Below are 12,474 nucleotides of genomic sequence, written 5' to 3'. Positions count from 1 at the left end.
TTGAATATGTTCCGTATACTTACCAAGTTTTTCTCATACAGCCTTCTTATGAGGTTAACTAGGTAGTTAGGTACTTCCCTATTTTTCATTATACTCCAGAGGGGATCCCATTTTACTGAATCGAAACCTTTGAGTTATCTATGAAAAAAATCAGAGTGGGTATTTTGTGTTCCCTCGTTTTTTCTATTATCTGTCTGGTATTCAAACAAAAACAATGACAAGGACACAAGATAATAGAAACGTAATACTAAACGGCAACACAATAGAAGCGGTTAATGATTATATATATTTGGGACAGATAATAAAAATAAATAAGGAAAACCAAACAGCGGAGGTAAAAGGAAGGGTCAGATTAGCCTGGGCAGGATTTGGGAAATTAAAATGGGTCCTAAAGAATAAAAAATACAACAATACTTAAAAACAAGAGTGCTTGACCAGTGCATACTCCAAATTCTCACATACGCATGCCAAACATGGACCTTGACCAAGGCAAACATGGATAAAATAACGAAGACACAAAGTGCCATGGAGAGAGCAGTGTTAGGAGTAAAATTAACAGACAAAAAGCAAAACAACTGGGTAAGAAATAAAACAAAAGTCAAAGACGCAGGAAAACATATAGCCAGGCTAAAATGGAGCTTCGCAGGTCATAACGCTAGACAAACGGACAATAGGTGGAATACCACGATACAACAATGGAGACCATGGACAGGAAAGCGAGCAAGAGAACGAACCCAGATGAGGTGGGGAGACGACATTAAAAAGATAGGAGGAACGCACTGGAAACAGAAAACACTAAACAGAAGCGAATGGAGGAAACTGGGGGAAGCCTATGTTCAAAATTGGACGAACTAAAGGGCAAAAGAGGAAGAAGAATAAGTCTGGTGTTCAATATCTGCTCATGCATTCCTTTTCCTGGTACAACTTCACACTCGTTTATCTCTGGAAGTAGAAAGTTCTTCAGTCAGCCATTGATTATATGTAGCAGCATTTGGCTTGCATTATTAATAAAGGCAATTTTTCTGTAATCGGTGCATATGGTTAGTCATCCTTTTTTATGGGTTTCATATCATTTATGCACAGGTCATTCACCTGGATCCATATCATGTTGCACCCAGTATTACGTCTATTTCGATCTCGACCATTGCTTTTATACTCTCCGCTGGTATGCCATCGATCCCTGTAGTCCAGGGTAATAAGGTTTTTTCCATGACACTTGAACAGCCAGGGTACTGAAGCGTTTTTTTAACAGGTAATACCTATAAGAACAAATTGTAACTATTTCCTGCGTAGGATCTGGCGGTCATTTTTATTTATAAACAATTTAGTGTCAAAAAACGGACTTTTTCCCTTTTTTTCAAATTAATGGAAAACAGTAAGAACTATGGTTTTTTTAGTACAAACATCTTCGAGAGAATGAAAAAAGCTTTTAAATGTTGTATTACAAAGTTTAACACACTCATTTATTGTTAATATAATTGCGAAAAAAGGTCGAAATTTCAAAAAAACTAATTTCGCAATAACTATTGTAAAAACAAATGTACAGCTTTGAAATTTTTGTCAAATGAGGGTTCTTTGGTGCTTAATATGTGACAAAAATTTCAAAACGATTCATTTAATTGTTTAAATTTTAATTAAATTGTTTTTCCCAGATTACTTTTTTTGCAATAACATAAGTAAAAAAAATAATGTCAGAACCATTTTACAGGTATCAAATGAAAGAGCATGAGCTAAATTTTCAAATTGGTTTAAAAAAAGTGAATAAAAATTGCATTTATTAGTAATAAATAATTATGTAAAAGTATGTTCAATTTTTCCTTATAAACTTTTTATTTTTTTATATAATAAATTATATATATTTATTACAATTTTTCATCAATTATCATATACGTAACATTACTTGGTAGTTGCGCACTTAAAAAAACGGTAAAAAATAGATTTTTTTGAAAAAAGTTAATCAAAAAGTTTATAAGGACAAGTTGACGAAACTTCTGAATTATTTGTTACTAATAAATGCATTTTTTATTCACTTTTTTAAACTCATTTGAAAGTTTAGTTCATGCTCTTTCATTTGACACCTACAGAATGGTTCTACCATTATTGTTTTCTGACTTATGTTATTGCAAAAAAGCTCTCTGGGATAAACAATTGGAATAAAATTTAAACAATTGAATGAATCGCTTTAAAAATTTTGTCACATATTAGGCATCAAAGAATCCTCATTTTTCAAAAATTTCAAAACTGTACACTTATTTTTACAATAGTTATTGAGAAATTAGTTTTTTTGAAATTTCGAACTTTTTCGCAATTATGTTAACAATAAATCAGTGTATTAAACTTTGTAATAGGCCATTTTAAAGCTTTTTCTATTCTCTCGAATGTCTGTACAAAGAAAAGCATAAGTCTTCGTGTTTTCCATTAATTTGAAAAAAAAAGGAAAAAAGGCCGTTTTTTGAAATTAAATTGTATATAAATAAAAATGGCCGCCAGATCCTACGCAGGAAATAGTTAGAATTTGTTCTTATAGGTATTACCTGTCAAAAAAACGCTTCAGTACCCTGGCTGTTACAGTGTCACGAACAGGGTATATTTTTGTCTTATTACGTTATTACCCTGGCCTACTGAGGTTTGTTTGTTTCTTAACTGACTGAGAGCCTTCTCTTCTGCTCATAAAATGACTCGTTCTGCATCTCTGACTACATCTCTCTTGTGTTTTTTTGTCTATATTCTCGTGTATTTTTCGCAATGCCTGTGTATAATTCTGAGCAGTAATTTTTCCAGGTCACTGCAATGCCCTCTATGTGGTTTTTACTTCTCCATTATGGCCTTGCATGGCTTAAAGTTTGAAGTTGGGACTTGAACTCTCGGATCAAATTATTTAACTTTTTTTAAATAGTTCATGACTTTCTCATGGCGGTTCGCATGTTGCTCCAGTTCTTCATGAATAAACAATACTGTATATTATACAGTATGGGGCAAATGAAAGGAATAAATTCGGTACATATTTCGTAAACCGGCGACTTTACGGAAAAATGCCGAAACAGGTCGATTTTTATTTTTAAATTATGATATTTTGGCATGTATATCACACAAGTGACGTCATCCATCTGGGTGTGATGACGTAATCGATGATTTTTTTAATGAGAATAGGGGTAGTGTGCTAGCTCATTTGAAAGGTCATTCAATTCTCTATTCAGTAATATAAACATTAACATCGTTATTTGTACAGGGTGTCCAAAAACAATTTTTTATATTAAATTAATTGACAAAAAAAGGGAAATATATGTAATCTATTTAATTCAAAATACATTTACTACTGTCAGAAAACAGGAAATAAATGTTTATTCGAAAAATTAACATTGCTTTTCTCTTAAATTAATTGTTCAAACTTCCAAAAAGCAGGTGCCTAGCGGGAGCTGGCTTAAACATTCAATTTAAGCGAAAAGCAATGTTTATTTTTTAAATAAGTAAACATTTTTTTCTGTTTTCTGCTAACAGTAAAAATTATTTTGTATTAAATAAATTATATACGTTCTTCTTTTTTTGTCAATTAATTGAATTTAAAATATTGGTTTTGGACACCCTGTATAAATAATTATGTTAATGTGTACAATACTGAATAGAGAATTAAATGACCTTTCAAATGAGCTAGCATACGACCCCTGTTCTCATTTAAAAAAATTATCTAAAAATAAAAATCGACTTGTTTCGGGATTTTTCCTTAATGTCCCCGGTTTACGAAATATCGAATTTATTCCTTTCATTTGCACCATACTGTATACAATTTGCAATAATCAGTGTGGAATATCAATTATTGACAGAAGCAATAAAGAGAGGGGTACGACAGGGATGCCTACTGCCACAATATTTTATAACGTATATTCAGAACACATAATTAACTTTGCCCTAGTAGATGTAGACGAAGGAATACTGCTACACATCGTTAATATTAAAGCTACAGTAAAGATAAAAAGTAAAAGCAAAAGTATAATGTTCACCAACTCTGGATGAACTTGTTTTGTACATTAAAATATGAAACAAAATACGCATAATATTATCTAAACTTCTATATTTTTTATTCGTAGTTTCCTACTTGTTGTAACGAAACAACCAAAAAACAATTTTCTATCTGCTAGTATCGGTATTAAAAGAAAACGAGTGAGAAGAAAAATAGACAGCGAGAAAATTTAATACAACAATAAATCACCCCATAATTTTTGTAGCTGCTCTTATATTGCAAACCAACGCAGTGTAATATAACTCCCTGTCCATCCTCGTGTATCTTGGTAGGAAGGAGGAAGGAGGAAGGACAATGATCTGCAGAAGCCCAAGCCCAACCACATTTGTTGTATCGCTACCACCAATTTATATTAGGTTCGTGTCCAATCTGCCGGTAATATTAAGACGTTAACTTGACCCTTTACGACAAATGATAGCGTGCTAAGATTTACACTAGTCGTTGCCAATACGTTATTGTTTGTTTTGGGATAACACATTATTAGAGATAATAGTATAACTTCACAATATTTCTCATTTGTTACCAAATATAATGAATATAATCATACACGAGAACAAACAATCGGTATTTTTCATATTTTTTACATTAGAGGCATGTTCAGAGCCGCCGCTACCATGTGTGCTAAGTGTGCGTTGCACAGAGGCGGCAAACAATAGAGTCGGCCAAAAGCAGGCCACTGATTATAATACTTTTTTTGAAAACGACAATAAATTCAAATAATTAAATAGCAAAATTTTAGATAATTCTATAAACTCTAATATTCCAAACAATAATAGATAATTATTATTGGTACCGTTAACACGTATCGAATACGAGCCAGGTAGTTATCAAAAAGCAATTAGCAAAAAATTTATCGTTCATTTAGTAGATATAAATAAAAGTTTATTTATATATAAGTTAAGTTTTTTGTGAAAGTGGTACATACAAGTAAGTGATATACGGCATATTATCTACTTTTCACGTAATTACAGTCGAGCCCGCTTATTAGAATACCTGTTATAGGAATATCCCGGTTTAAGGAATAGAAATTTGAGGTCGCGAAACGTTTTACTAGCAAACCAATGATCTGTTATTAGAATAACCCGGTTATACGAATACTTTTGCTTGGCACCAAGGCTATTCCAATAAGCGGGTTCGACTGTATTTGAGACAATAAATTTTTTTATTGTATTATAATATACAATTGTATATACTAGTAACATTTTCAACACATTTTCAACACATTTTCAATTTTATTGCGGTCTATACTGACAAGAACTGGAGTCGGTTACCAATAGGGGGATAGGGCCGCAGTCACTCTTGCGGGTGATACCTACCTGTTCTTCTAAAATGATCTCCACCGAAGAAAGCATGGATCAACAATCTCAACACAACATAAATTCGCCGAAAAGCTACTCATAGGTGACAAATCAATTCAAATTCCCTTCAAGGGACCAGGCACTAGTCTTCAGTGCAATCGAAAATACTCCATTTCATGACTACCTAATCCCTCTTGATAACATTATTCAATCTAAAAACATCATTTTGCATGTACCTCGCGAATAGAAATATCCTAGATCAGTTTTTAGATCACTATGGCCAAATCACTATCCGAGGAGAACTTTTAAAGGCTAGACGACTTATAACACCAGCCGAACGAATTGTCATATCAAATGTATCCCCGACCATTCCACACCATATTCTTGAAAAAGAATTTCTAAAAATCAGTCTACATCTTGTATCTCCCATAACCTTTCTAAAAACCGGCGCAAATCTTCCCGAGTACAGCCATATCCTAAGCTTTCGACGGCAGGTATATGTTAGCCCTCACAATTTAACCATCCCAAACGCCATAACAATAGCAATCGGAAACACAAACCAAACAATATTTTTTTCTCAAGATGGAAACGTCTGTTTCAAATGCAAAAAACCAGAACATATTGCAGCAGCCTGCACCAAACCTACAAATATATCTACGACACAACAAACTCCACTAAGCTCTGCAGCTACAAATACTACAACTGTAGCTGATTCGGCTGCACAAACAACAACAGCATCGATTCCTACGCCAACCCTTACCAGTACGATAACCAACCTGAAACGTCCCAATCTAATCAAGCTCCAACTACATCATCACACCAAAGTACCTTTTCAGAACATACTGAGTCAAAATTACCAAACGTAAATACAGAAGTAACCGAAAACAAAGACACTCATTTAAAACGCTCTATCAGTAAAGTCGTCTCTCCAGAAACCGACAATACACTTCAAGAAAACCCATTTACAGTACCAAAATCTACAGCAACTCGAAAGAAGCCAAAGACATCTAAACTTGAAGAAACGCATTCGAATGTATCCATTTTCTCCATGATAAAGCCTGCCAAAAACCTTCATCGATAATCACGAACCACCATTTCCGCTGAACAGTCACAGTGATCAATTAGTCCTCCTCCTAGAAAACATAGCTGGCTTATCGAACCCCATAATCCCAATCAATGACTTCACTTCTGATTTTAGAGGTCTCAGTGACATGTTAAAGGAAATCCGTCCCTACTTAAAAGAAAGATCGATCAAAACAAGGCTGACTAACTTGAATAAAAAAATACTTGCTCATCTTGGAGAGGTGGGCTCCGGTATAGAAAGTGATGCATCACAGTCATCATAGATCAGCAGCTGGTTTCTATCCATTGTTATATTCCTTTTTTTACATTCAACTCGTCCAGTGAAGGTATTGGTTGTGCATTTGTAACTCCAACGTCTATTTTTCAATTTAAACTACCGCCTAATTCAAGAGTTTTCACCGCTGAACTATTTGCACTGTATCGCGCCCTAAAACATGCAAACCTTTCAAATATTTCAAAGCCTCTGTTTCTCACCGACTCGCTCAGCTCTCTTCCCGCAATCCAGCATGTGTATCCTGAAAGTCCTTTAGAGAAACTAATAAAAATTGAACTACAAATTGCCCAAGAGAACAACACAACTCCGAAATTTATATGGATCCCATCACATATAGGAATTATCGTCAATGAAGAGGCAGACAGAAGTTCTCGTAATGCAGCAACAAGTGCAAAATCCAAATTAGTGCGCGAGTGTGTATCTAAAGATCTCAAAACGTTTTTTAACCAAAAAGTGATCGGTCAGTGGCAACGTGGATGGTTTCTATCGCAATCTAATCTAAAATCGGTAAAACCACATACACGACAGTGGAAAACAAGTGCTAGTTTGAGGTTTATTCAAACGGTTCTAACGTGCCTACGTATAGGGCATACCAAGATTACACACTCATATTTACTTTCGGCCAGTGAACGTCCCATGTGCGACCTATGTGCTACGCCTCTTACCGTCACCCATCTGTTAACTGAGTGTCCAAAATATCAAATGTTCAATGAACAATCTGCCAAACACTCTACCAGCTTTATTAGGAGAAAACTGTCCAGTAAAATACTTACTCAACTATCTAATTTCAAATCTAGTTATTTTTTTATTTGTTAAAAATCATTGTTAACCTTTGTTTATCAAGTAATGCCGCTAATAACTTGTTGGTGGATGCGGTAATTTTTCTTTAATAAAAAAAATAATTATTATTACTTAATAATACTAAAATGCGTTTCGTTTATCATTTAAAGTTCTTTTTTCATCCTAATCTAAACAAAAATGTCACAAAATGAATGTCAAAATGTGTGGCAAGTAAAATATACGTGGTTATTATAGCAAAATCCTTCAAAGTTCAAAATATGACATAAAATCTTTTTCCACCTACCTCTACCGAAAGTATACTTTTCCGGACCTGATTGTAGGGAGCAAAGTTGTACTTTTCCTCCCTAGGGAGGAAAATATTTTTCCTCCCTAGGGAGGAAAAGTAAAAGTGACGTCATGGTATTTCATTTATGAAATGTAACTTATTGACGCCCTGTACAATATCTATTTTCTATTACGTCAGTTTCTATACATTTTAACGTTTATTTATAAAACACTCTGTATTTTGCAGAATGGTAAAAAACAGTAAATTGTTATTTTGATTTAACAATGTTTACATTATTAATTTGACTTATATTTGACAGTTGACAGTTATATTGTACGTACTTGTTAGTTTTAGTTCTAATAAATTTTGTTGGTTAGTTACATAAATAAATTAAGTAAAAATGAAAACATGACTTGTTATTTGAGGAAGGTGGAAAAACCATATGTATAACATGGGAGTAAAGTGCCTTTTCCTCCCTTGAATGATTACTGCCCTCCGCTACGCGTCGGGCAGTAAACTTCATTCTCGGGAGGAAAAGTAGCACTTTCCTCCCTTGTTATACAAATAGCTATACTTATACACTTGATAATTTAAAAAAATATTTCATAACTAAACGTCCTCGAACGTTTTCAAAATTTTGTAATTTAATCCAGAGAGATATCTACAAAAGCTAACATTGAAGAAGATTTCCCTAGGTCCTCTACCGAACGAATTGAAAAAATAAAAGTGCATTTTTGAGTAGAAAGGAACTAATGAACCTATATTATCTCGGTAATTGTCAATTAAAAGAAATTTTTATTTTAAGATTTTGGAACGAATCCAATTACTTCAACAGAACACAGACTATTTTAGTGTAATATATGGCATAAACCAAGTTAAAAACGATGATGAACTTAAAACCAATTGTGAGAAAGTGTATCAAACCCTTACAGACATAAACAGATCAGAGACTGACATTAGTACAATTGATCTATATGAAGAAATTAAAGCTATTCAACCATATTTTATGACAAAAAAAATTCCGAGTGATATTTTTTTTTGTTCTGATTCTGGCCTTGGTTTATAACCTTTAGCCATAGTGATATTCTTGAATACATTTATGAAAATAATCTTATATCAACATGTCCGAACTTACTATAATCTTATGTATATTCCTCTCTATAACTCTAATATTCACCATTGAATTGAATATTCACCATTGGCGCGCATACGGGTAATATGACCCTTATGTGCGCCAATGCTGAACATAACATTCTTAATTGTATCTCAAAAAATGCACAATAACTATTTCTTAAAACGCACCATATTTCATTTCCATATCGCAACCGGTTTTAGAGCAATAAATAAATCGTCAGTTTGTAAGAAAAAGATCACAACCGCCTATCTGGGAACGAAGCATTTGCGGACATTCATTTATAAAGCAAACTGTCATTATTTTTTATGCAGAATTACCCCTTAATGTTTGCCATACTTATTTAAAAACACCCTGTGTTGATGAAAAACAAGGCTAGTTGTTAAAGTACATACCTAACTTTTTTTTATTATCCAACATAAGCGAATGAATAAAAAAACAGAATGTTAAGAAAATATGAGTCTATTATAGTTGGGTTTTAATTTCAATAAATGCTAGAATATTCCACAGGGTGACGCGAACTTCATCCACCATGAGGCGATCACCATTGCGAAGGCTTGTCGATCTTCTGCAATATGGAATAATTGTCCAGCATTTGGTATCTGAGTCCACTCTCGAATGTTTTTTAACCAAGAAATTTGTTTTCTTCCTACACCTCTAAGGCCGGCCCTCTATTTTGCCTTTAAGGATCAGTTGTAATATATAAACGCCCTGTATTGTATACAATGACAATTTCCCTGTCTAGCAAGAATATTATTACAGCGATATTGCTAAAGAATAAGTTTATAACATTTAAAAAAAATCACTTAAATCGGATAACAGGTTTAGGAAATTCGAGACGTTAAAAATGACCAATTTTTAAGGTGGTGCGTTAATTTCTTGGAGAAATGTATTAGTTAAGTTAAGATATCTTCTTCTTCAGGTGCCATCTCCGCTACGGAGGTTGGCAATCATCATAGCTATTTTAATTTTTGAGGCAGTAGCTCTAAATAGTTGTTTTGAGCTGCATCCAAACCATTCTCTGAGGTTCTTCAGCCATGAAATTCGTCTTCTGTCGATGCTTCGTCTGCCATCTATCTTTCCCTGTATTATGAGTCGCAGGATGCCATACTTCTCGCCCCGCATCACATGTCCGAGATACTGTAGTTTTCTTTCTTTAATTGTAAGTTCAACTTCCTTCTCTTTACCTATTCTTCTCAGTACTTCATTGTTCGTAACTCTATCTATCCAGGAAACCCTCATAATTCTTCTATAGGTCCACATTTCAAAGGCGTTAAGTCGTCTCATTGTCTCTATATTTAACGTCCATGATTCCAGTCCATAGTATAGTACACTATATACGTAACATTTCGTTAGGCGTACTTTAAGAGCTAATGTTAAATCTTTGCTACATAGGACCTTTTTCATTTTCATAAAATTAGAACGTGCTTTCTCGATTCTGACTTTGATTTCTGCAGAGTAGTCATTATTTTCGGTTATAAGTGTTCCTAGGTAAGTGTACTTTTTTACTCTTTCGATCTGCTGGCCCTCTACTATCAAGATTTCGTTAGTATTATGGTTGTTTTTACTAATTTTCATAAACTTCGTCTTTTTGATATTGAGAGAGAGTCCGTACTCCCTACTACACCTTACTATTTTACTCATGAGTATTTGCAGGTCTTGTAAACTATCGGCTATTATTACTGTATCATCTGCATATCTGATGTTGTTAACTAAGACCATTTACTCTTATGCCGACTGTTTCATTTTCCAGAGTTTCTCGCATTACCTCTTCAGAATAAGCGTTAAATAATAGAGGTGATAGTATGCAGCCTTGCCTGACTCCTCTCTTCATTTTCATTTCTTCAGATGTTTCTTTTTCTATTCTTACTATTGATCGCTGATTGTAATAGAGATGTGTTATTAGTCTTAAATCTCTTTCATCTAGGTTTTTAGTTTTTAGAATTTCCATGAGTCGGTCATGTTTTACTTTATCAAACGCTTTATTGTAGTCTATAAAACAGACGTAAAGAGAACGGTTAACATCCAAACATCTGTGTGTCAGCACGTTGAAGGAGAATAATGCCTCTCTAGTGCCCATACCATTGCGGAACCCATATTGAGTGTCACTAATATCCAGCTCCAGTTTAGAGTGTATTCTGGCGTGGATAATTTTCAGCAGAATTTTCAGGGTATGTGACATTAAGCTTATGGTTCGGTAGTCACTGCATTCTTTGGCATTCACTTTTTTTGACAAACACACAAATGCTGATGTCAACATTTCCCTAGGGATGATTCCCGTAGTATAGATAGCGTTGAACAGTTCTACTATTATGTCCAGGTTTTTCTCGTACGGATGTACTAGCTTCTCTCTGGTCATGAAATAGTTCCTCGATGTACTGTTTCCATCGTCGTAGTTTTCGTTCTGTCTCCATTATAATATTTCCATTTTTGTCGAGCAATATATTTGAGGTTCTTCTATTTCCTACTCCGGCTAGTTTTTTGACTTTTTTATGTAGGTTGAAGTTGTCATATCTGTTTTAAAGTTCTTCTATTTCTTTACATTTTTCAGAGAAGTAGGTTTCTTTAGCCTCCCTAATTTTTCTTCTTACTTGGTTTTGAAGCTGTTTATAGCGGGTCTTATTATTTGTTTTGTTTTTTCTTCTTTCATTCATCAACTCTAGAATTTCCTCCGTCATCCATTCTTCTTTCTTACATTTGGTTGTTGTAAGTACTTTCTTATTTGGCTCTAATATAGTGGTTTTGAAGAATTGCCACTGATGTTCTACGTTGCAATTACTTCCTGGGTTTCTATCTAGATTTGTGTTGATTTCATGTTTCAAATTTTCTTTTGTTTCTTCTGACTTAAGTTTCTGTATGTTAAGTTTATTGTTGTTGCGGCTTTTTTGCGTCTTTTTTAGTTGAAGTTGAAACCTAGCAATAAGAAGACTGTGATCAGAAGATACGTCTGCTCCTGGATATGCTTTTACTGCCTGAATTGAGTTTCGATATCTGTGCTCCTAACCTATACCTAAGATCTATAATACCTTTCAGTGGTGCAATATGTGATTAACAACACTCAACCTCAGGATATAATATTTATTATTATTAAATAATTAAAATGGAATAAATTGTTAAATATACAATAATATAAATGACTTGTTCTTTTATGAATATCACGAAAAAGCAGTAATACATAGTTGGAATGATTTATATTTATCGGAAATTGTATATTGAGACAATTCCTGTATATACCTAAAAACATAATATAGGGAGAAGTTCAGAAAGTTTGAATGAAAATGTCCATTTGGAAAATGTCCGCAAGATGTTACAACGTAGTGGTGGACAGCCGTATCATTCTCCTATCAAATTTTATTGAAAACAGATGGTCCAGCTACTTGGTTTACCATAAAAATCTCATAAACGAAAAAATACGCGTTTTTCTAGGGGCCGTTCTTAATAATTCTAAGAAAAATTAGATATTTATGGATTATGTTCTTTTTTAAATCAAATATTCATTTTTATATCTGCCTTACTAGTAAAATAAAAAATAGGTGCACTAAACCACTTTTAATATTGCTTCATCTATTTTGCTTTATTCATAGTGTAAATTACATGATTACA

This window comes from Diabrotica virgifera, chromosome 10 (assembly GCF_917563875.1).
Source record: "Diabrotica virgifera virgifera chromosome 10, PGI_DIABVI_V3a".
NCBI lineage: Eukaryota > Metazoa > Arthropoda > Insecta > Coleoptera > Chrysomelidae > Diabrotica > Diabrotica virgifera.
Note: the sequence above shows the minus strand (reverse complement) of the source record.